The sequence below is a fragment of the Athene noctua genome, chromosome 26 (assembly GCF_965140245.1).
Source record: "Athene noctua chromosome 26, bAthNoc1.hap1.1, whole genome shotgun sequence".
In the NCBI taxonomy this organism is placed as follows: domain Eukaryota; kingdom Metazoa; phylum Chordata; class Aves; order Strigiformes; family Strigidae; genus Athene; species Athene noctua.
In genome coordinates this window covers 2124049-2149636 of record NC_134062.1, presented here as the reverse complement: position 1 = coordinate 2149636, position 25588 = coordinate 2124049, and the positions used below count along the sequence as shown (strand labels likewise).

Genomic DNA, 25588 nt, shown 5'->3' with positions numbered 1-25588 from the left:
CCGGCCGCCCAGCGCTGCAATTTGCTTATGCCTTGCTTGCTGTAATTAATAAATTTTAATTGGATACTACTTCAGTAAATTGTGTGAAGTCAATTTATAACACAATCAGTAAGGAAAAGAAATTTAATTGCTGCTTAATTTAGCGTTCGAAGCTTAAAGCAGCCGGAGGGCGGAGCGGGGGGGCGGGGCTCCCACAACGGACCGCGGCGGCGGGAGCGTCGCGAGGCGGCGGCGTTCCCCCGCGCAGCTGCCGCCGCGGCCGCTGATTGGACGAGCCGGCAGGGGGCGGGGCCTGCGCGCGTTGCGCGGGAGCTGTGAGCGGGCGGGGGGCGGCAGCGCCCGCCGGGCCCGGCAGCCCCTCAGGCCCCGCTTGGGGCGCGCGGTGCCGCCTGTGGGAGAGGCGGCGGGGACGGCGAGGGCCGCGCCGGCACCGCCGGGGCTCCGGGGGCCTGCGCCGTGGAGGAGCCTTCGAGGCGCGAGGTGCGCTGGGCCTGACGGGATCTACCTGTGCCGGCGGGGAAATGGCGGCCTCGGGCGTCGGCGGGCAGGACGGCGTGAGAGAGCCCGACGCCGGGATCGCCAGGGGCAGGGGGGGGCCGCGGGGCTGCAGCGGGACAGCCAAGGGGTGGCGCGGCGTGGCCCGAGGGTGGCCGTGCTGGGGGGAGCGGTTACGCTGCTCTGGGATCACGGAGGGCTCAGGAGGGTGTCGGAAATGCCTGTGCCCCCCCCCCCCCCCCCCCCCCCCAGCCCGTGAGAAACAGGCAGGGTGAACTGGGAGCGTCGGTCACCCCAGAGCTGCGATATCGCTGCCTTAGTGAGACTTGGTGGGATTGGAGTGCTGGGGCTACTGCCCGTTGGGGAGGAACGTATCCTCTGTAACTTCTGCTTTAGAGTAGCGCCCACACGTACAGAAGCAATTCTTCCCTTCGAGAGGATTGCTTCCCCCTGCTCCCACTCTGCGTGCTTCGTATGGGCCCTCTCTTGCTGCCTTTAACAGCATCCTTGTAGTGTTGCTTGAATTGAAGCTGCTTGCAGGCATGGATTCAGAGCTCATGCTGATGCACAAGGGTTTATTTTTAAAGCCATGGATGTTTGCAATTATCTTAAGTGTGAGCACATGCTTTCTGCTTGTGAAAACAAAGCACTAGCCCGTAATGAGATTTATTCTTCCAAGTCTGAAATAAATTAAACATGGCAGCATGAGCTTTTTCTGCAGCAATGCAGTAAAGCTGTAAATATTTCTAAAATGATCTAATTCTTTTATACTTTTCTCCAGGCAGTAGCACTTCCAAGTGTTTCCCTTTTAAGGCTCCTCCTCCACCCAGATTCCTCTTCCATGCAGTCACTGGTGTGGTTTTGGTCCTCTCGGCTGGCAAAAAGCAGGGTGTTTCCCCCTGCACTCAGTGCTCTGACACAAACAGGTTATGAGGGAAACTTTGGCCAGAGCCAAGTGAAGAGTTGTGTGATGGTTTTAGGGACATGTTGGTTGATTCCAGCTTGAAATTTCTCTCCTATGTACAAGGTCCCTGCTTCCTGGAAGCTGTAAGTGTATTCTGGACAGGAGGCAGGGTTGCTGTTTTCTGCGTGCTTTTCCCTTTGTTTTCAGCTGGCTGAGCTGCAGACAGGATATGAGGTTGTGGAGGATGAAGTTCTCAAATGATGCTCTCCCCTAAGGCCCCTGCTCCTGAAAGTGGCATATCTTCAGGCTTTGGTGCAAGGCTTAGTCTCCTGTGCTCAGGAGAGGTGGTGGTGAAGAAGCAGCTAGGGGCAGGAGGCTGAGCACCAGCCCTGTCATGGCATGTAGCACTGCCAGGGATGCCTATTCATGCCTGGGCAAATCACTTAAATCACTCTGCCTTGTTTCTGGTCAGTAAACTGTGGTTAAAAGCTTTCCTTTTGTCCCTATTTCAGTCTGCTCTAGCTGTAAACTCAGGGAAGAAATTTGTTCCACAGACCAATGACTTGCTGGGAAGATGACAGGCAAGATGAATGTCAGCCAGCTAGGGAGTTTAGAAGCTTGGCTTGTAGTTCTCCTCCAGATTAGGAGGGCTCCCAGCTGTTTGCACACTGGGTTATATGTATGTGGCTAGCGATGATGTTCGTTCTTGTACGTGAGCTGGCTGGGAAAAAAACTGCTCTGGTGCACTGTCCCTCCTGCTGAAAGGTCCAACATTCCAGTAATTATCTCAAGTGTCAGCTCTTGTCAATAAAAGTTTAGGTTGTCTAAAGAGTAACCCCTATCACAGGACTCAAGTGCCTGCTGTGGCTCTGAGTAGTGGAGATGCAGTGAGAAACAGAAGTCCAAGGCAATATGCAAAGATTTCTTATTATGAAGAATAAAATTAATTAGGAACCACACTTTGCAGGAATCTTACAGGTCTGAAGAGTGAGTTTCAAAAAGACAAATGACTAATTCTGGGATGTCATTTCCTTGCAAAGATTAACTTGATTAGTGCTGGGCAAAGCAGTCGCCTGGTAGAACAGATGAAGTATGGTTTTAGCAGGGCCTAACAAACAGAAGGAACCCCAGACCCGCTGCTTTCTTAACGTTTCTGGCTTGTACTTGAGAAAAATGTTTTCTTTGAACTTATTAGCTATTAATTATGTGTCCTTAGGGTGTTCTTTCAAAAAAAGCTTTAAAAGCTTGATTTTAAATGACTGTTAAACTGTCAAATTAGGTTTTTACACCATTCCTTGTAAAAAGATTTGTGAGTTAGCGTCATAGACGTGGCTCTTGCAACCCCCTGCACAATTCCTTCGGAATTTTGCCTCACTTCACTACAGTTTAACATAACAGTCACTCTAGATTTACCTACTTGAAGATTTTGGGGAGTTTTTAAAGACAGATGTAACATGGCTATAATACATATTGAGTTACTTCTTCTCTGTAAAATTAACTCCCTTTATGTGTCAGTGATTGCTAAATTTAAATTAATTATCTGAGTTTTAAATGAATGGATTTTCCATTTGCTGTATTGTGTTAAATATTTGAATTCTATTGTTGTTTTTGAATTTTCATGTATTCAACTACTGATTTCTAGGTCAAAGCAGAAGAACAAACGGCCTATTTCTTCTACTTTGTTTTGATACGAAGTATCAGTGTTATGTGGGGTTATGATTCTTCCCATTTTCTAACCAGATTTATTTAAAAAAAAATGTGAAAAGCTTTGGGTCAATATTATCTTTGATTATACTGTTTGCTGCAACATGGGAAAGATTCAGAGACCCACTGAGTTTGACAGGCTGCAATTAGACCTTGCCAGCTGGGTTAATATGAGCAGTGTTGGTTGGATCCACTCAGGGGAGTGTCAGTGGCTCTGACAGAGTGTTATGGCAACCCAGAATCCACCTCTCCTGCAATATTAGATCATAGCATTGTTTAGATTGGAGAAGATCATTGAGTCCAACTGTTAACCCAGCACTGCCAAATCCACCACTAAACCATGTCCCTAACTGCTACATCTGCACGCCTTTTAAATATCTCCAGGGATGGTGACTCAACCACATCCCTGAGCAGCCTGTTCCAATGCTTGACCACCCTTTTTGTGAAGAAATTTTTCCTAATATAAACCTCCCCTGGTGCAGCTTGAGGCCATTTCCTCTTGTCCTGTTGCTTGTTACTTGGGAGAAGAGACCGGCACCCACCTCACTACAACCTCCTTTCAGATAGTTGTAGAGAGTGATGAGGTCTCCTCTTGGCCTCCTTTTCTCCAGGATAAACAACCCCAGTTCCCTCAGCTGCTCCTCATGGACTTATGCTCTAGATCCTTCACCAGCTTTGTTGCTCTTCTTTGGATGTGTTCCAGCACCTCCACCTTAGTCTCTTTCTTGTAGTGAGGGGCCCAAACTGAACCCAGTATTTGAGGTGCAGCCTCACCAGTGCCAAGTGCAGGGGGATGATCACTTAGTCTTGCTGGCCACACTATTTCTGATACAAGCCAGGATGCCACTGGCCGCCTTGGCCACCTGGGCACACTGCTGGCTCATATTCTGCTGGCTGTTGACCAACACCCCTAGATCTTTTTCTGCCAGACAGCTTCCCAGCTGCTCTTCCCTAAGCCTGTAGTGTTGCGTGGGGAGGTTGTGACTTAGCTGCAGGACCTGGCTTTCTTGCATCTCTCACAATTGGCTTCAGCCCACTGATCCAGCCTGTCCAGATCCCTCTGCAGAGCCTTCCTACCCTCGAGCAGATCAACAGTCCCACCCAACTTGGTGTAATCTGCAAATTTACTGACGGTGCACTCAATCCCCCTGTCCAGATTGTTGATAAACAGAACTAGCCCCAGTACTGAGCCCTAGGGAACACCACTTGTGACCAGCTGCCAAATAGATTGAAATCTTTTCACCACTACTCTTTGGACTTGGTCATCCAGCCAGTTATTTACACAGCAAAGAGTATACCCATCCATTCATGACTCCATCAGAGGTAGCTGGGTATTTAATAAGTCTGTGTAAATTGTCAATTTTTCATCTGCCTCTCTTGCTCTAAGAACCTTTTGAAGTGCTGAGGCTTGGACCACCGGCCCAAGCCAGAGTTGACCTATAGATGAATCCTGTACATTTTATAACTGACAACCATTGTACTAGTAGGTATTGTACTAAGTTATAACGACCCACTTAGACTGATGTAAAAAGTGTTAAAGTATGGGAATACTGCAGCCTGAACAACAGGCCCCAAGCTGAAGCTGCTAACTTAGTGTGTAGTCATTAATAAAGTATGTAAACTCACTAGTGAGAGATGCAGCTTAGACAAAATATAGTCGGTAGTGAGGAGAGAATGTTTCCAACTTTCCTTTCTCAGCCTTCTTCAAGGCTGAGAACCCAGGTATTTGGCCTTGTTAAAAACTCCCTTGGTTTCCCCCCCCTGAGCCCTGGCCAGGCTTTGGGTGGAATCCAACAGGAGGATGAAACCAGAAATTTTCCGCTCAACACAAAGGAGCTGGCTGTTCTGGCCTGTCGATCTCTGGTGTCTAAGGCTGGGCCTGTTTGCAGCGACTCTGGCAGCCTCACCTCCGGGTGGAGGCACCGCGTAGGATTTCCCACTTGCTGGGACAGGCTCTCCAAATCCTCGCTGTGACCGGGGCTGCCCCGCCACTGCGGATCTGGACGATGATAATATACGCAAGTGGTGATGTATTTTTCTTAATCCCCATTCTCTCTCTCGTGTAGTAATGATTTAATGCGTTACCCTGTATTTTGCTGTTTGCTGCTTTAAGTGCACTATTCTGCTTTTTCTCACTGCGTGTTTTCTGTATTACACTGTTATCACTAGTAAAATACGCCTGCTCTTTTCACTCTGGCGTCTGAGTTTAATTGGTATCCTTAATCAGCAGAACACCTTTTTAGTGCAATAATCTTAGCTTAGTGATGCCTAGAAGGAAAAAGTCTAAACTAAAGACTTAAGAGTCTTTTCAGTTTGGCTTGTCCCTACTTGCATATAACCCATTTCTCTTGGCTGACTTATTGTCTACCCAGCTCAGGGCCTGACCTCATATCTGTGAATTGGCTTTTTCCTCCAGATTTTATTCTCCATGCCCAGCTGAAGTCTCCTGGGGACACTACTCATGCAAAGATGTTCAACTTGTTGGAAAGCAGTCCTTCTGTTGACTGGCACTGACCTTCAGTCAGGTCTAGCCTGTTGAGATACAGTAACTGGAACACTTGCTGGAAACTCTACTGTACTGACAAAGATTCCTTATAATTTGCTGGGGCCTTTCTTGCAAACAGGTGGTAATAATTTGGCACTCAATTTCCATTTAAATGGAGGCATTAACCTTAGGAGTCCCATGGAGGCTAGTGGGAGTGTGAAGTTAAATTCAGTCCTTATTGCTGCACTGCTTTATGCTGCTGGAGGTAAATAAATTCTGATACCTCTTAATGAGCCATTTTCCTTTGATGCCTTTGTCCCTCTTCCCCTTCCCACCTCACCCCAAGCAGGAGGAAAGGGGCTTAGTGTGCACTCACCACCCTTAATTTCCTTGTACTTTCTTTTCTCCACCCTGGCCTTAAACATTTCAACAAATGTCCAGATGTCTGAATCTTGCAAAGAGGCCATCAGTGTCCAAGGTGGAAGACAGTATCTGTGACAGTTATGCACTGTTCTCCAGATGGATGCTACCAGGGCTCCTGGGAAACCAGTTCTCATTGCTAGCAGCAGAGAGGTGCAGGCTGTGGCTGAGGAGCAGGATGGGCAAGTGTGGCTGCCAGATCAGGAAACCTGGGCTTAAATCCCAGCTCCAATTGGTAAAGTCATTGAGGGGACTTCCTCACCTCACTCAGTGTATCAGTTTCCCCATCTGTATGGGAAAGGATAACAGCATTCCACTCCTTCACGCGGTCTAGAGGGTAGGCTGTCCTTTCCTTATAGGCTGTGCTTTGTTCTCCAGTGTGGGTCATCTGGGAAGGTGCACGTGAGTGTATGCTGGATCCTTGTGCCAGGTTAATCGGGGTGCCACTGACACTTGGCACTTGGAGCACTACTGCTTGTGCTTTCTGGAGCTTCCAGAGTCTCCCAGCCGAGCTCCATTCACACCAGTCTTCATGTTCCTATCACAGAGCTACTGAAACCAGCAGCCAGCAGTGCCAAGTGTAGCCACACTGCAGTGGTGACATCCCAGGACAGGAGAGCCTGCCATGCTAAAACCTGGTTAGAGGAGTGGCCGGTGTGAGTTCCCCCTCTCTAGCATCCCAGGATATTCAGTGCTCAAGCCCAGTGGAACCAAGGCAAGCACAGAAGGTATAAAAAGGAACTTGCAGGAATTTCTAGTCCTTGTGCCTTTTTCCATTCTTATCCCAGATGCTCTTTCTCTTTAGTCTGGGGGCATCATGGTGGTCTAGATGCCCCCATAATCCCTCTCCACGTGTCTCCTGGGTTTCTAAGATCCTGCCAGCCCAGTGCCTCTTTCCTATGAGAGGCTTGTCTCCCAGAGGCATCTGATGTGACACTTTGCAGCATCTGCAAGGGGCAAGCTGTATTCTTCATGTGCTGACAGTTCCCTAATGGCAAATCCCACATACCTAAATAATACAAAGCAGTGTCTGCACTTGGGCTCATCTGTGCTCAAGAGAGCTTGCCATTCTACTTTGAATCCCTTGGCAGATGTTTTCTAAAAATAAGGCCTTAACTGGAGCCAGCTGCTTGCACTTTCCATTGGTTTTCTCATTCCAATCAAATTTCTTTTGCTCTGGCGCAAGTTCCTATCCCATAACTACTGGTTTCCCTGACATAGATGCCATGTAAGGAATTAACAGACCCCTAAGAAAAAAACCTGACTCCAAACTTGATGGTTGCTTCAAACTCTAAAGTTAGCCTGGGTGTGTTAGAGGTTTTGGTTACAGAGGGATGAGTATTAGGTTTTTTCTTTGCTGTTTTCTTGCACTAGACATGTAACAGTATTTTACCCAGCTGACCATGCTCAAGAGTTCAGTAGTGCAGGCTCCAAGTGCCTTGCACCTGTCTGAATAACCTGGCACAGAGCCCCAGCTCTTGCTTGTGTGCAGTACAAAGTCTGGATTCAAGAGGGACTGCTGCCAAGGAAGTTGGTTGGAAATGGCTGTTCTATGGGGAGGAGGTGGCTGTCAGCCCTCTTAGGTGCTGGCCCCGTGGTTTACTGTACCCAAGTGACGTGGCATAGCAGTGTGGGGAGAGAGTAGGAGTAGGCTCTGTTTCTGTAGGGAAGAGGACTTGAGTGATCAATTCCCAAATAGGAGCAGTATCCTAAAGGGGAAAACTAAACCTCCAGGCTGTTAAGGTTGAAGTGCAAACCTTCATTGTATACCTGTAGCCCTGATAGAAGCTGCCTTGCTGCTTTCTCAAGAAGCTTCCTTGCTTCTTTAGCATAAATGATCAGCTATTGGCACAGTGGCCCTTGTGTACTTTAATGACAACTTTTACTGGGGTTGATTGTTAATTAGTCCTCATTGTCACTAAGAGGAAAATCTTTCATTTGGCCCCGATCCTTGTTGACTCAGATGGTGTGAATCAGTTTAGCAGATGGATTGCCATGTGAGGTTAACAGCACCCTTGTCAGCTATTTGCAGACTGTCAGCAATGGGTCCTGTAGGGGTGACCCTGGAGGGCATGTGGGCACCCTTTGCGGACTTGGCATTGCACGGCACTGCTGCACGTGCTTTGCGTAGCATAAAGAGGTAAATAAGAGTGGAAGTGGGACTTCAGTCCTTTTTCTTAAAGGAAGATGTCTCCCCAGAACTAATTCTTGAGCCTTCAAGGGAGTGTTTGTCCGTAGCATATGGGAAGCAATGTCCAGGACTAGATTGTGTTTAAAGAGCCAAGCTGCAAAGTGGGGAAGGTACAGAAGCTTTTTCACCCCTGGGTGATGCTGGTAAAAGGCATTTTACTAACATATTTTGGATGAAAACAAAATTTTTGGTAGGATTTTTTTTCACATCTTAAAATTATTACCAGAGAACTTTGATTTCAGAGAATGTTATTACAACTAAGTCTTAGCTTTTTACTTTCTAGTTTTTGAAAGTGGAAACATTTCAGCCCCTTTTCTGCATAGGCTCAGCACAATCTGGGCTGTATAAGCCTCCAAGTCTCTCCCTTGGCAGCAGTCATTCCCTGGGCAAAAGGGTTGGAAAGACTTGTTTTATGTTATTTTTCAGGAGATGGAAATGGCTTCATCCTGTCTCCTGTCAACTGTGGTCATTTCTATTTAACCCTGCAAGTCTCAGTAAATGAGCAGATAGCTAATAGAAGCATTGGCCTGTATCAAGGAAGTGCTGTTATCTAAATAAGAAAGGACCTTTTGGGCTGCAAAGGACTGGAGGAGGTCAGACAGGAGAGGGAATCTCCTTCAGGAGAGATAAGACATCTGCTGAACTGTAAGTGGGGCACTTCAACGTTTTCATTTTTGAACAAATATTCAGTGGCTCACAGAGAAAGCTTTGGGAGCTCAGCATGCAGCATTGTTTGTGACATTGTAAAATCTATCAGGTAGAGGGATTTTGGCAGGAAACCTTTAAAAAAGCAGTTCCTGAATTGAAATTCTCAGACATGTTGGTTTTTTCCTCCTCCTCCCCAGAGCAAAAGGGAGCTTCAATGTCAGACCTGAGGACAAAACAATCAGGAATGTGTGAAGAATTAAACATCTTGACAGTGTTCCTGTCTCTCCCAGCTGCATAATCTAGTGCACTTCTCGGTCTTTTAAGCCTTTGCAACCCCTGCAATTTGGGAACCAATGAAACTCACTTCGATCTGAAGCCAATAGTGACAGGAGCTGGATTGTACCACATGTTTGTCTGGGGAGATTCCTTCTTGCTGGCTCCTCTTTCAGAGAAGAAAACCGAGACAAACGCTAAGGAAGAACCTGATGTTGGGACAGCTCCCACAGCTCTGGAGAGAGTTCAAGTCTGTATCTCTGCCTGCTACCTTATCCGCAGTGCTTGTTGCTGCTAGTTGTGGCCCTACGAGCAGGGCTGCGGCGTAGGACTGCTTTTCCTGCATCGCTTTTCACATGCTTGTCCGCAGTAGGCATGCCCACATAAAAGGCTCCGCTTTACTGGTGAGTTTTAACTAGTTTCCAAATGTCATGAGCTTACTCCAACTTCAAGACAAATCTTAGTCTCAGGGACTTTCATGTGAAGTGCTTTCTCTGATATCCTCACTGTTACAGATGCTTGCTCAGCGGCTAGTTCAAAAACAATGTTGTATAAGCAAATCAAATATTTTCCACTAACAGTCCTTGAGGCAAAATTACTTGCTATCAGTCCCAGGCCTACATGATGCAATTAAGTGGCACCATGGTGGTCTGTACCTTGTATATAACTCACAGTGACCTTCTGCGAACAGGAAAATAGAATTTTATTAGATTCATTATCCTTTTCTCCAGAATTAATAACTTGCGAGACTCCTGGCTGATTTTTATATTGTAATTGAACAGTATCAGAAAAATTGCTGTCTTGATCAAAACAATCCACAAACCCTCCTCACCTGTTAGTGAGGATGCTCTGTGTGTGTGTATAAGAGTGAGCTGACTTTTTACCTGCTTTGGGGGGGCTGCTGCTGCTGAGATTCAGCAGAGCTCTCTATTGCGTGGGCAACTTAACTATTTCATCCATTTTTAAAGCCTTGTGGGACAATATGCTTCACTACTTCTACCTTCCTCTACAGAGAACGTTTTTCTCCCTCCTCCCTGCAAGTCTGAGAAGTCGAGGATCTGTCCCTAAGTTTCACTACACAAAACATCACAATTGGATATCTGAAGTCAGATTAGGATGAAGCCAGGCTTTGCACATCATTTGGGTAGAAGCCTCTGTACAGTTTATTAGTTCTAGGCCATTTGGGAACAACTACTGTGGAGTTTAGAGTCCCTCTGTGTAGATTACATGGGGTTGAGAATAAGCTGCTGTTGCTGATTGTATATAAAGAAGTTCTTGGTTTTTGCAGCTTTGAGCCTTTGGACCAAATCTTAGCAGTGTATAGTAAAGGAATAAGCTGACTGTAAAGTCAAAGTGTGTATTGGGACAGCATCTCATTGTGACTGACATCTGAATTTTAAGGTCTTTTGCCTGAACATCTGGGAAGAAAAAGAACAGGCGTGTTTACAGGAGTGACAGGAATAGAAGACTTCATAGACAATGGAAAAGTGAAGATATTAATGAGGGAGAAGAGCTGTGCCTGATGAGTCACAGGCCAGGAGAGCAAGGTTTTAAAGAGGAATAATGGAACAAAGTTATCAAAAAAACCCCAGCAAAAATAACTGTTGGCAAAGATTAATCGGTTTTAATGTCTGAAAAGACTGTTATGTTGCCTAGGCTGTTCTGTCTCATACAGTCTATGGTGTTAGATTTGCTGAGACCTGCAATGATGTCAGTGCAGGTGTCTTCCAAGAAGTCACCCAGGACCCTGACTCCAGGATCTTCAGCAGCAACAGGACCCTCCACTTACTATTTTGGGCAGCCTGTTCCACTGGCTAACGGCCCTCGTTGTAAAAATGGGTTCCTTGTTCTTTTCTAAGCTTGTGGAATTCTGCTTCAATTCATTCAATTACTGTTTCATGTTCTATCTGATCCAGGAGCAATCTGGTATCCTGTGCCAAATAACCAAGACATCTTCTGGTCCTATTTTCCTTAAACAGCTCCAAGGCCTACCATCATTGCTTTTTAAGATCTGTCTCCTGTGTCACCAACAACCCAGCTGAGTAACATAAAATTCTCATGTAGTATCGTAGAAAGCATCTGGCTTATCTGGTATGAAACAGTCAGTTTTTCTTCAAACCTGGTATAAAATGGCAGCACTCTCTCCATTTGAAACTATAAATGCTGCCATGATTGATTGTCTCTAAAATGTAACCGGAATTCTGATCGACCCTATGTAAAATTAAGATGGCATTTCTGTGAGCTCAGTGCAGAGGGAAGGCAGTGTCTCAGGGTTTGGCTGTCTAAGAATTCTGGAAAGAATGAAAAGGCAGTGGTTACTTCCTTTAAGGTTAAGCATCCTTTAGGTTTGGGTTTAAAACACTGCAGCCTGTTTGCTGCTGAGACCCTGGATACATAGATAACTCTTTAATTCTGTAGAAATGAAGCTTTGTGATTCCCTAACATTAGCAGCAGAGCTAATAAAACTGGGATCAGAGGGACAATTTCAGAAATTCTTTCTACCTTGGGAACCAGAGAATTCGGATCTAAAACTGGTGAAAGGTTGTTCAACAAACAATTAAAATTAGATGAGCCGTCCCACGTCACAGCAGGAGTCTGAAGATCTGTACAGAAGCTGTGGAGACCTTTGGTACTGCAGGGGAGCTGGGCAGGGGATGGGCTGCCCATGAACTGCTGCAAGGAGCGTGTCAAAAGCAAGGGGGAAGGACAAGCTGGCCACTGGTTAATTGCTTGTGACATTTGGCAAGTGCAATCTGGATGGCTGAAACATGCGTTTGCAAAATTAGCCCTTGCCATGATACTGTGTATGGTGAGACATCCCTTTGCGTCGTTGCCTTCTAACGCCTCCCTGAATTCGGTTGTGTAGCGTCAGGGGTACTGAGCAGACAACGAAAGGGGGTGTTGTTGGAGAACTGCGGCAGGGGAGAGCGCCATGGTAGTAACTAATTCCTGACTTGGAGTAGCTGGAGAAAGGAGGTGCTGCGCCCCCGGGGTGCGGGGCCTGGGCTCGGAGCTGCAGCCGCGCGGCGGCACTGTTGCCTCGCACAAATCCGGAAGGAGTGCCTGCCCTGGGAGGTAAAGAGGGGCTGCTGCCAGGGATGGAGGCTTTGAAATGGCACTCGTGCTGCCTTTCTTATATCACCATGGCTAGTTCCTTCTGTCATTTATGAAAAGAGGCATTGCATGTGATTGTGAGTGTTCTCCAGCAAGGGATGGCACACGAAGCCTTCAGCTTGGGCATGTTTCTTACAAAACAGGAGACTGCACCATTTTCCCAGCCTGCGTTTGACAAAGCTGTGGTTGGCCACCCCTTGGGCTTACAGAGGGAGGCTTAAGAGCAGGAGGCAGATGCTTCCTCAACCTCCCTTGTGTTCTTGGGTGCCCTGAGATAGCTTCAGACCCTGCTTTGTGGTCCATTTTGCTGAGTAGTCAAAGGACAGACTTGTGAAGGCTGTACGCAAGGGCTGGGCTTTGCTTTGTGCTCCCTTTTAAAGACTGAGCTGGTTAATGTGAGGGGGAAAAGTCTGAGAAATGCCAGGCGGAAGATAACCTGCAGACTGAATGGGAAATGACACTTCCTTGCACTGTGCTTAATGTTTGCAGGTCAGTCTCCCTTAGAGTCAGTTTTGGACCTTTTTCATAGCAGAGATACAGCTGTGAGGGGACTTTGGCCCTGAGAGACGGAACAGTGATGGCAAGTCCAGAGAGAGCTCACAAGGAGAGAGAAATGGATAGAAAAACTTTGTGTGAGATCAGCAAATGAAAAGTCAACCACTTGACCTTCTTTGAACTTATTTCAGATCCATCAGGCATGGAGAAAATTGAGACTATAACTCAGGTTGCTCCTGTTGGTCACATTACCATTTCCATTACACTGGGCTGTTTGTCTTAATTGAGCTGGAGCCTGTCCTGTGACTAATTGCCAGGTCACATTGGCCCTAAATTAAAGACCACCTTTTTTTAAAAAAACTTTTTAACAACTAGAAAGTATAGTTATTGGCAGACTTCCTCCAAAAGCCTGTGTCTTTTTCCAGGCAAGCTAACTAGTGTGCCAAGTTCAAACCAACCCACATTTTTATTACTGGGATGCTTACGTATATTCTAGTAGTGCCTACCTATAAAATGGTCCTGGAGGCTAGTCTGACCTCTGGGAGTTACAATATAGACAGAAGAAGGGCAGGAAAACTGCTTCCTGCTCAAACAAGCTCCTTGTGAGCTTTTAAAAGAGGAATAGATAAGTAAAAGCTAACCTAGGTTTATCAAGAGGTGGACTGTTAGACCCTTTACGTTTTGCATGACATTTTTATGAGCTGCTGTTATGAATTATGGTCCAAACAAAACTATGCAGAGGTATGCAAAAATGGTTTGTGCCTGAGAGCAATCAACAGTTTTCCTGTAAAACCATCATATGAATTCTGTGGGGCCGATGTTAGACAATGTTTTAATCAGTAGCCTTGATGATGGACTGGAAAGTGTGTAGAAAGAACAGGTGAATTGCAGAGGGTCAGAATTCCGAATAGTTGTGATAAACTGGAGGATACTCTGGGAGAAAATGTAGACCAACTGAACAGGGAAGACTGATGAATTCCCTGAAGGGGAACAAGTGACCGAGTAGCAACTGAGCAGGGGAGCAGTGAGTTAAAACAAGTCACATACCCACCAAGTCAGCCAGGTGGGTAGTGATGGTACAAAAAGAACAGATGCTGTCCAGAAGTGGGTTTTGTAGGAGACGTGAGGCTATCATTCCATTCTAGTCAGCACTTCTGGGGCCTCAGCTGCTGCACTGGATCTGGATCTGGACACCTAGCTTCAGGACAGAGCTGACTGATATGGGTGTAAGCTACAGGAATGCTTGAAGGGCTGGGAAGTATGACCTGTGAGGAAAGGTTGAGTAAAATGTCATGGTTTAGTGTAGGGAAGAGAAGACAAGATGGACGTGATAGCAGCCTTCAAGTATGTAAAAAGCTACTATAAAGGAGAAGGGATTTGTTTTCTGTGTTGATGGTGGACAGTGCAAAGCCCACTCTGTGGGGCATTAATACAGCCTCATTTCTCTGCCTTGTTTCATGAAAGTTGTATGAATGGAATTTATTTTACACTTAGCCCTCTCTGCCCAATTGCAGAAACTGGTAGTGTGGGACCATGGAGAACGAATGTATTTTCCTAGAAACCTAGCTATAAATGTAACTTTAGTTCAGCCTGTGTCACCATGGATTCTGCTGGATGCTCATGTCTAGGACATTGCTGTGAGGCTTGGGATGTACAGCCTGTTTCAGTCCCAGTGATATCACTCATCAAGCATGCCTGCCATCCTACAGCTCCAGGGAGATTTCACCACGTGGGATGCTGTAAGAGGCCTTGTCATATCTAGGCACCTGTGAAACTGTGCTTCTTTCCCTAGCCTCAGCTCTTCTCTTGCTCCAACACCAACTGATGAGCCCTTGCCATCAAACTCCATCTGAGATGAAGGAGCTGCGGGAGCAAGAGTTCACCGCTGGCAGGGGCTCCCATGTTCTCCTTTCACCGGTGGTATCATCTCCAAGATGTTATTCTTCATCAGTTGAGATCCTAGGGTGGGAAACCCACTAACAGAGGTCCAAGAGGATTCATTCTTGTTGGGGTTGCAGCCTTACATAAGACAAGCACAGTAGCTATATGTTAATCACCTCTGCTGTAAAAATAAGGTGGTGACACTAGAGGATTTGGAGAGATTTTGCCAGTTTGTAACTGGCTTCACCCGCATCTGCCCTGAGCTGCCTGGGAAGCGGTGACACAATGCACTGCTGTGCTACAGGGAAGTCTACACAGATGGCTGGTTCTTGCTGCTTCCCTCCAGCCGGCTTTGTCAATGAGTACTTAGTTGGGGTTACACTTCTCAGAATAAACCTGAGATTAACCCTAGGCAGATGTGGATGCTACTGGTTTGTCTCAGCTAGGTCTGGGAATGGAAGGGTTTATTGTTGTTGTGGGTCTGAGCTGCAAGCAAATAGCATATGCAAATAGTTATATGTGTGTATATATATAGCTGCAAGCAAATAGTTACATGTACCACAAGGTCCTGCCAGCCTTCCCTGTCACCGCTGCGTTCATGTTCTTTCCAATAGATGGAAAGCCACATTTCTTCTATGGTCTTTGTTTCCTCTACTAGTTATCTATCTATTTCCTCAATCTATTGAAAAGAATAGTAACATCACACCCGTTAAATTATGCTAAACCCTTCAGATTGGGAGAGGGTTTGAGATCACTTTGTCAGGCACTGACAGGACAGGCTAGAAGGGGAATAGCCGTAGCTGTAAAAGAGCAAAGCTCCATTTTCAGCAGCGGGCAGGGAAGCAAGGTGGAAATGCAGCCTAAGCATGTGTGTAATATGTGCAGCAACACAAAGTGCTCCTGTAAATCTGCTAGCTGGGCTCTCACAGTAAGCAGCTTTTAAAAGCACAAAACCAAGGAATCAAGTAGGTGGTGGATTCTGTTAATAAATTAAGTGTGGCCTGCAGAATGTCGTTAAAAACAGACCAGCAAATGAAGTCCAGTCAGGCAAAGGGCAGTGGATGGGGGAAGCTGCTTAACGTGCGAAGGGACTGTTTAATCCAGTGATATGGACTGTTCAGTTCATTAAACAAATACAAGGCCACTCAGTTCCATTGGTGACATCTTCATGCCCCTGTGGGGTTTCCTGCACAGAATAGTTTTTTGGGATGTCTGTCAGAACAAGAGCAGGGCTGAGCAGTAGATGTGTGTTAGCATAGAGGGGACTTGAGCTGGGCTGGGGCAGAAAAGTAAAGGTGCTTACTTCCCATTTTTTTTTTCCCTAGTGTGTGTGTGTGTGCGCTCTGGTGTAGGCCAGCAATAAAGCAATATTCTAATATGTCTTCATCTGCAACTGAAAAAGCCTCCAGTCGTTTGTTGCTAAGGGGCGTTCAGCCGTTGCTTTATGGGGGGGACATGGTGGTGAGGTGGGCAGGTTCAGGAGCTGGAATAACAAGGGGCTGGGAGCAATAATAGCTGGAGTCTTCTCTTTCTGAGCTGCTGGTTTATGCCCAGCCCTAGGCTTGCCAGTGGCTTAAAGGCACTACCCTAGACCTTGTTGTATTAACCAGAACAAGAGAGTGCCTCAGCTTCTGTTCTGGCCAAAGGGCCATCCTTACCACAAAAATCCGTTCTCTGGAATGTGAGGAGAACAGAGATCTGAACTCTGGGACCTGACATTTTCTGCCCCACGTCCTTAGCTGTGCTCAAAGATTTGTACTGCACCCAGGAAGAACTGACTAGTTGGCAATGGAGTGTGTAGCTCTCCCGGGAGCTGTCAGCCTGTGCTCGGACCCTTGCACCCACTGCCCTGATTGGCCGTTATTAGCCCAGCAGCAGCCAGGTTTTTCACCCTTCAAACTTTTAGTTGGAAGCTCCAGCCCAAAAGCTGTTAAGGGATCATTTTTTGACTTTTCTCCCTTTGGCTTATTGTAAGCTTGGTGCTGGGGCACACTGGACTGCACCTTCAACTGCTGCTGCAACCAGTTATGATACAGTATGGTCTGATGTGCCAACACACCCTGAGGAAAACAGGACCCTGAGTGAGGGGCTTGGGTATTTTGCTAAAGAGGTGCCTTAGAAGTGACTGGGGAGGGTGGGGGGAGACAAAAGCTCATGGAGACGTTGCAAAAAGCACATTGACTAAGTTGCCTATTCTGTTTGAGCAGGCAATTTGCAGGAGCAATTGCTGCCACAGCAGGGAATAAATTAGGTGAGCAATTGTGCCTGCCTGTTCATAACATATTACCCTTATGGTTCTGCCTTTCTACCCTGACATCAGTTATCTGTACTACCAGCTACACATCCATACTTTAGCCAGCTTGGCTGATACATAATGAAGCCATTACAATATCTCCCAAGCAAAAGTACTGTATATGAACTTTGATGGAGGCCTTGCTGGCAAATGTCATGCCTTGGCAGTGAAATTAAATGATGCTGTCAGATCTGGGGTCTCAACTTGATGAGGAAACTAGTAGTGCAGTGCTATCTCCACTAATAAAATTGCTCATGCTGAGCTGAAGCAATAGCTGTGTTCTGATAAGTGGCTGTGTGTGTTTAGCTTGATACATCATTATTGGTACTTGTTAGCATGATGAAGACTAAAGCACTGTCATTGCTTAACCACTCTGTTGTGAAGGGGCAGCATCAAAGAGTCTCAGTCAAAATTACTCTAACGTGAAGTTGCCTGTGACTGTTTTATGTGCTGAGTTCTGTGAGCTGTATGCAGAGGAGAAATAAAGCACAATGGTTATAATATTGTGTGAACTTGGAGTTCAGGATTGAGGTCTAACTGTATTGCTTTACTATTTATACTGTTTGCATGCTAGTGTGAACTCTGGGCTTAGAGTGGAGTGAAACTAGTGGCTGCCAGTTGAGGAAAGGTAGGCTTTCACCTGAGTTCTGCTCCCAGGGTAGACATGTACAGTGTTCACTCCTGGCCTCTTAAGACTTTGACCTCCAATACAGTTCAAAAGCAGCCTTTGGTAGCTGTCTGCTCTCTTCAGGGGGCTTTGTCCGAAGCATCCGAAGACCTCTGGTATGGCGTAGATATCTGTTACAAATTCTTCTTTCTTCCCAGCCCCCACCTCTTAACTGCTGGGACAGTGCTGGTGGGAGAAGAGCAGTTTAATTTCCATGTTGGCCATAGCTGTAAGACAAGCTGGAATCAGTTCTTACTTCTTGGAGTCCCTGTTGCATGAGATCTCTGATATCACTTTGATGTTATTACAGCTCTGCTCAGTTCTGTCTGACACATTCAGTTCCCAGATGTCTCTGGGATGAGCTGATTCCTGCTGCTTTGAGATTTAGCAGACCTGTTTATTATCTGGGAAAGCCTGGTGTTATGTTTGGTCTCAGCCTTGCTATGTTTAGCCCTCCACTGGGAGAAAATGGGAAGAAATGTGCAACTGAAGATAGGGAAGAAAAGAAAAGGCAAACTTCCTGCAGATTAGATGCTGAAGATCTGCCTGAACTATCCAATTTTAGCTGGCACTTCCTGGGGATTGCTGTGCTACAGAGCGGCAGCCTCCTCCTCCAACCTGGCAAAGCTGGGTATCAGGTGGATATTAGCCTGATTTCACAGAAGTCACTCTAAAGATGGAAGAATAAGTCAAGAGTAGTATTTCCCTCTTGCCAGTATTAGGATAAGCCTTGCAGACTGGTTGCCACAGTGCATGACAACGTGACAACTGCAGACGGGACAAAGAGGTTCTCTGCACCTGATATCACCTGCTCCATTAGATTTCATTAGGTAATCTCCCTCTGGGATGCAGTTTGCAAGAGCGGAGGCTGTACCTGGATAAATCACTGTGGCTGTAGCTAGAAGCTATCAGGAATGCTGCACAGACAAAGGAATTTCACATGGGGAAAGCTTGTAATCTTCTGCCTCTGAAGTACTTTAGGAAAAGATGCTACAGTGCGCTATATAGGTTCCTGGACCCCTTGCTGCTCTCTTTTCCACAACATCATCATCTGTGACTGGGATTTGGCTTCTCTCTTACTCTGGATATGCCTCACAGCATTACCTATGAGATGTGGGCCATGTGGCTTAGGCGTTGGAGCAACAGTCCTGGGGTTGGGATTGCTATTCAGTGCTCAGTTTAGTGGCCTGCAAGGTGAAATCCTCACTTGATCTTGGAGCCCAGCCTCTGGGGACTTTGGATAAATGCCAGATGCTGCTCAGTTCACTGTGCTAGATGAGGGACCTCACCTTGCTTCAGAGTTCAGGGCTCGGCAGCCGCTCTGTTAGAGACTGGCCTTGTCCTTGCGGCTCCCCATTTGACAGTCCTGTCTGGCACCACAGTACATGTGAGGGCAAGAGGTTCTTAGTCAGCCCCTGGTCTGAGCAGGCAGCTATTTCCTACTTACCCCTGAAGGCTTTGCAGGCAGTCCCATTGCGTTTGTGTTCCTTCTGAGAAAGCTTGTCATACCAAGAGAAAAACACAGGCTTCCCCAAGGCAGGATTGAGCCTGCAGGAGTTATTACCTGAGCACATTCATTATGATTAAAAGGCCTTGTCCCATAATTACTCTCACTATAAATTACACATTCATTTCGAATTGTTATTACAAGATGGCTGGCTAATGATTCTTCCCCTTTGATTATTTATAGGGCATTTACTTTACATGAGCTGTGGCTGCTAGGATGGGTTCTAGGCTTAGCTTTGGAGGAAGGATTGACAAGCCCTTTTCCGTTGCTTGCAGTTAGGGAGCCATTGCAGGACTCTGGAAACAGAGAGGAGGGGATGGGCTGCTTCCTGGAACAGGGGAAGAGACGGTGCTGAATTCTTCCTTTGCTGTGAAATACCCAAAGATGTCTACAGGCACACAGTCTGCTTCAAGGACGCTTACCAGAAACAAGATGAGGTAGGACTCCTGTTCCTTTAGTGAAGGCCGAAGTGTCAGTCCCCCTCAGAGGATGACCCTGGGCATGCACAGTACTCTGGGGAATGGTTTGTGAGGCTGAGGCAGAGGGACCTCACTGCACAGGGCCAGGAGCAATCAAGGGGGCTGGCCAGAGATAGAGACTGCGGTATTAGGGAACTAACTTGTGTCCTTCCCTTGCAGAGATCAGGACTAACTACTCTCAGGACTAGCACCCTCCTGACTGAATTCCCAGAGGAAGGCCATGCCAGTCACTCGGACCAGTGCCCACAGTTTGTGAAGGTCTTGCATTCTGCTACAGGCCTTCTGAGGGAATCTCATGTGAATTATTTAACTTCCTAGTGCCTTGGTTTCTGGTCTATAAAATGATGATAAAACTCTGCCCCACTCTGCAGAAGTGTTGCAAGGAGAGTCTAATTAATATACATGAGACAAGCTAATATTCCAAGGGAGGGGGAGGGCTGTATATGCCTTGACTAATGAACATCTGTCAACTTCAACACTCAAAGTTAACAGTAATATAAGAGTGTGAGATAGTAATGCTTACCCAGATACTTAAGGAGCTATCTACCTAGTCACACAAAACAAATTAACACCTGCTGTGTGAAGTGTAGGGGCATTCATTCTGACAAACAGATTTTTTCCATAAAGGATGTTGCTTAATAGATAGATGCAGTCATTTTCACAATTAGGCAATTAACTATGCTATTAAAAGTGAGTTAAGCTCATTGAACCAAAATGAAGAGCACCAAAATATTTGAAATTAGATATCACAGACAGGCAGCCCAAGGCAAGATATAGGCTTTACATTTCTAATGTCTATCACTCTGGTACTTGTGTTATGACAAAGAACTGACTCTCTCTAAATTTCTTGGAACAATATCAGCACTGACACCACTGCAGCTTTAGCTGCTGAGACATATGCTGTTTTCCTGCACTTCGCTCTCGGAGGCAAACACTTGGTATAAGAATCCTTGATTCAAAGGACAAAAAAAAAACCAAAAAACAACCCACTAAAAAATCCGGATACTGGATAACGCCTGTTTGAGCACCTTCCAATGTCAAGCGTACTTCCTTGAAGTTTTGTGTTTGTGGTTAAGCCAAAAAGTTATACAGTCTTCATCAGGGTGTCACGGGCAGCCTAGGTTTGCTGTGCTCTAAATGGAGCTGTAATAGAATCATGCAGTTTCTGTTATATCTGAAATGTTCCACCTTCTGAAGGGCTTTGATCTTATCCTGGCAAGATGAAATAACTGTGACCAAATGCTCCTGGCTTGGGCCTTATTCTCTGCTGTCAGGATGTTGCATCAAGAAAATGGTTTGCGGTGCTCCCTCCCTCCCACTTCTTTCACTGACCACTCTTGTTTGAAGTGAGGTTGCTCACAGGTTGGCTGCGCTGTGGGCAGCATAAACGGGGTAACTAACACTGACACCAACAAAACGTATCAACCCTCACCCTCGGGGCTGATGGCGCGGAGCATGTTCTCTAGCCTGCTCGACCTCTTCCTAATGCATTGTCTGTGTGTCTAGCGGGTCCTTCTGCTTTGAGATGTGACTCCATCCACACTTTGTGGACTTGCTCCCCCCACTTTCTGCTTCTCCATCAAGGTGACATCGTACCTCTCTCTCCAGCCACTTGTCAAATCAGAGGAGGATTTCTGGAGAGCTCACTGAAAGTCAGAATGAGACCAGATTTGGCCAGACCCTACTCTGGAGCCGATATTTTTCTAGTTATAGCAGCTAGAATAACAAACTATATCGGAACAGGCTTTCTACAGAGCTGCACCAATTTTTTGCTAGCTATGGATCTTGCCTCCAGGAAGATATCCTGAATATATATTGATTAATATAATGACAGTCTATAAGCTCCTGAGCACCAACTCCTTTTTTCATATGATTTATCAACGTTCACCGGAAAGATAGGTACTCTAAAAAGAACAAAACTCAGAAAAATAGCTCACTGCATACATCTTGTGAAAGCCACTTCACCCTTTACTGTTTCCCAGAGTAGTTATTTCAGCTTCATAACAAAGCTCCCCCCCATTTTTTTTTGTCCTCACTGAAGCTATACAGGGCCCAAGTGAAGTACACAGAAACAAGAGCGTGGTCTGTTGAAAGTGATTGTGAGTGAGCAAAATTGTCTACAAGAGGTCAGAAAATTATCAGTAGGAAAGTCTGTCAAGGTGGCAACTTCCTCAAGTTTGATTTCTGTGAATATGCCTTATCTGATTAGCTTTACATCTTCAATCTGTTACAGAAGTGTATTGTGTTGGAAACAATTCTCCAAACAGAGAAAATGCCTTATTATTTCTCAGGTCCTTTGTGAGACCCAAGGAGTAGGGATGTTTTGTATTTGGGATGAACCATGGCCTCTCCTCCTGATGCTTGTAAGATTTGTTCTCTGATTTGGACACACTTCAACAGACACTTTTAATATTTTTTATTTTTTGGCTGTCCATAGGTCTTCTGTACATATTTTTTTCCTTTTCAAGCCTTAAAGATAGTTTTGAAGATAACAAGTCCATTTGTCTGCTGCTTTTTCAAATGTGTATATCGATTTTTTTTTTTTGTTCAATTTCCCTAGTCAGCCCAGTTTGCACCTGAACTCGACTGGACAGATGAGTAGGGCTAGAGAGAGAGAATGATGGGTCACTGAAGAGGAAAAATGAGCTAGAAAGCAGATGAGACTCCCAGAAGACTTAGTTTCAGTTTTTCTGTCCCTTAGAGTGTAATATGAGCAAGTTATTTTGAGCAGGTGCAAAAGACTGGTGCTGGCTTCACACCGTGCAGTCAGAGGTATAAAGAATGTATTATCAACACAGGCAGGTACTTGTGATGTTATTTATACTTTCTATTGACTTTCTCCACACCACTCCAGTTCTGGGTTTGATGTTAAAATCATCTGAAGTATATTCCTTCTTTTGCATGTATGTGTGGGGGGCATTTTTGGGGCAGAAGCAAGGAAAAAGAAGAGTAGGTCATAAAATGATAATTAGGAGATGCTGAATTCCTTTACTTCTGTACATCTAGGAGGTTTATATTCTTGTACAGGTACAGCGGTTCCAAGAGGATTAAGATAATTGGATTTTTTCATACCAGATTTGCCATGATTATCTATAATTGCCAGTTACTGTGGCTATGTACAGCTCAGCTCGTATGCTGGGGTACCTGGTTGCTGGACAGGAGGCCGTGCTTGGGTGAGCTTTTCTGTTTGGGGACTCCTGTCTGGCAACTGCATTAGTGTGATGCACTTATATTGGGGTAAAACGGTTTTTCTGGTATGAGCTGATTCACAGTTAGAAATGCTATAGGTTACACCGGCAAAATGTTTTAAATCTGTGCCTCTGTGTTAGCAGTGTTTCAGTGTGCTTATGCTATCCAATGCTTTTTTTGGCATGAACTTCTCTTAGGATGTTTGAGCCTCCATCTCAGTGTTATGGTCCCTTTGAGGATTTTCCAGGGAGCTTTTCCTTCTTCCTGAGAGACACGGATGATTATCTGCACATCATATTAAAGCATCCTCTTTTAGCAGGACTGTTGCTAATTTTAAGGTGAGAGGAGGTAAGCTGTCACAGCATGCCAGCATTGTCTCGGACATGACATTTTAACAAAGCTACTGTAGGTCCTGTGTATGTGCGTTTGTAACAAACCAGTGAGCTTGTTAGATGCATTTTTTGTCAAAATATTTAAAATAAAATCAAAACAAGCCACTTCCCCTGTTCTGTACCAACTATCCAGCTTAACTGTGGCATAGCAAACATCTCCAGGAGGTTTGAGGTGGGGTGATGTGTTAGAAGGGATGTGAAAGGGTGTGGGGGACGCTGCTTTCATCATGACCTTTGGAGATTATAAGCCTTTGTTCAAAACATCATTTGGATATACAAAGCTGGTTTGACAGCTCTGTTATTGAGTTTTTACAAACTGTTGTTCCATATTGAAATCCTACAATGGCTGTATTTTGTGATGCCTTGTTTGTATGCACATTTATTCTTTTATTTGGAGCCTCTTGCTCACAAGAGAGGTGGGAGGAAAGGAAGAGATCAGAGAGGGGAACTGTAGAGTGAATTTGCCAGACCTACGCTTGTTGGCACTGCTTGGGTGTGTGTGTTTAGCAGAGATGTTATCTATCTGCCCATGCAGGCAGAAACACATGCACACACAAATGAGATCACAGACATCTCAAACTTGCTTCCTTCCAGACAGGCTTTTACATTATCCTCAGGGAAGAGAGGCTTTTTAAACAAAGGTTTGAAACGCGTTATTTTGTAATAAGATGTTTGCTCTCTCCATATTTAAAGAAATACGGTGTGTAAGGAGCCTCTACAGTTCTGCATCCCTGACAAAGAAAGGCACTTACCTCTTACGTAAATTATGTAAAAGCTGTGATTTTTGAGGGGAAACATCGGTAGTGCTTCAGTTTGCCAGCCATTGCAGCAGGCTGAGAGCTGTGCCTCCCCAGCAGCATCTGCCTCCAGTCAGCTTTGACTCCAGGGCAGGTGCAGTGGAAGCAAGCGAGGCTGACTGAGGGAACAGGCTGTACCTTAAAATCAGGGGCTGAAATGTGTGACTTGCTCATAGCAAAATGGAGACGGATTTGGGATGTGATTCTGTATTTACAAATATATCCATGAGAAAGACATGGTGGTTTCTGTCCATTTTCCAACCCTTTCTTCTGCTGGCAAGAGTCTGATGCTGAGGAAAGGAAAACTTTCCTTTTGTTTCTATTGTTTCTATTCCTGATTTTCATGGTTGTTTTTTTTTTCCTCTCCAGCCAGAAGTCCTGATTGCCAGGCGCATCTTTCCAGAGCCCAGATCTGTTGCTCCAGCTGTTCTCTCACAACACAGGTATTTGCTCCATCTATCCATCAGTTGTCTTTCCTCATAACTGTGTCCTCTTAGCTCCATTCAATAAAGTCCACCTGTCAGGACCACTTCCTAATCTGCTCTGCATCTACCTGGAGTTGTGGGCAGAATACTCAGTATGATTACAGACTTTCACTGGAAAACACTGGCTTGTTTGTATACAAGCCTTGCTCATAACACCCTCTGCCCTCACCTGCTGAAATAAAACCACAAACAGCAGAGCCTGGGATGGGCCCAACTGAAGGCTTTTCTTGATCAAAGGGCAGGCCTGCCCTGCACCTTCTAAATGTCTGTGAAACAGCCACTGAAAGGAGATCAGGTGAAGATCGTGCCCCTGGAGGGGATTGCCGTGTGGCCAGGCAAGACACGGGGCTTGGAGACTCCTCTCAAGAAGGTGCTGGCTACTTACAGTATTGCGGGAGCTTCTCTTCCCGGAGGTCTGCACTCCAGGCATTCAGCAGGTCCCATTATCAGCAGCTGCTCTGCACAGCATCACAGGTTTTAGGGGTTCCTCTAGAAGGGGGATGCTAAATGTTCTGCACCCTCACATCCACAGAAATGCAGCAGCTTTAGTTTATTCAGTCAGATGATTCAAATTGAATTAATCTTGAACTCCAGTTCCTGTGCATACTCTATTAATTTGTCTTCAATTAACTTATGACTCTTGCAGAATTAATGATTTTTTTCCTTGGGGAAAAAAAGGAAAAAAGGCAGTAGTTCATGGAGTCCTGCTTTTTAATTCTCCAGCTCAACAAACTGACAACTATTGACTCTTTTTCTTTTTACCAACAAGATTTTTTCCTTTGTTATGTTTTATTGTTTATGCTGGATTGAACAATAACAAAGATGTGAGAGTTAAGGCTGCAGGTGCATGATCCAGTTATTGTCAATGAGTACTATGTGTAAGATGAGATGCAATGATTTTATGGGTTGTAACCTTGGACGCAAACACAAGCAAACCTGATGATTTAGATGATGAGGAGAAAAGTTTAAGCTCAGCTATCTTTTGCTATGGTCTAGTGGGGTACACATAGATAGGTGCTGAGGTTTACTTAAGGTATGCCAATTTGTTTAGCCTGATGTGTGACTGACTTGGGGCTTTTGCTAATTTGTTTAGCCTGATGTGGGCTTTCATATAATGCAGGGATTATTCCCTAGGTAGGACTTAAACTCTGTATGTAAATGATGGTGAG

The 25588-nt window shown here is 45.6% G+C and overlaps 1 long non-coding RNA gene across 1 annotated transcript in view; it reads left to right on the top strand.

Annotated features, from left to right (window-relative positions):
* The first annotated feature begins 332 nt into the window (after window positions 1-332).
* LOC141970752 (uncharacterized) overlaps window positions 333-25588 on the top strand; it is a 46320-nt gene continuing 21064 nt past the window's right edge. Inside the window, exons 1-2 of the long non-coding RNA XR_012635221.1 lie at window positions 333-480; window positions 24304-24377. This is a non-coding gene — a long non-coding RNA (uncharacterized LOC141970752). The remainder of the gene's footprint in view (window positions 481-24303; window positions 24378-25588) is intronic.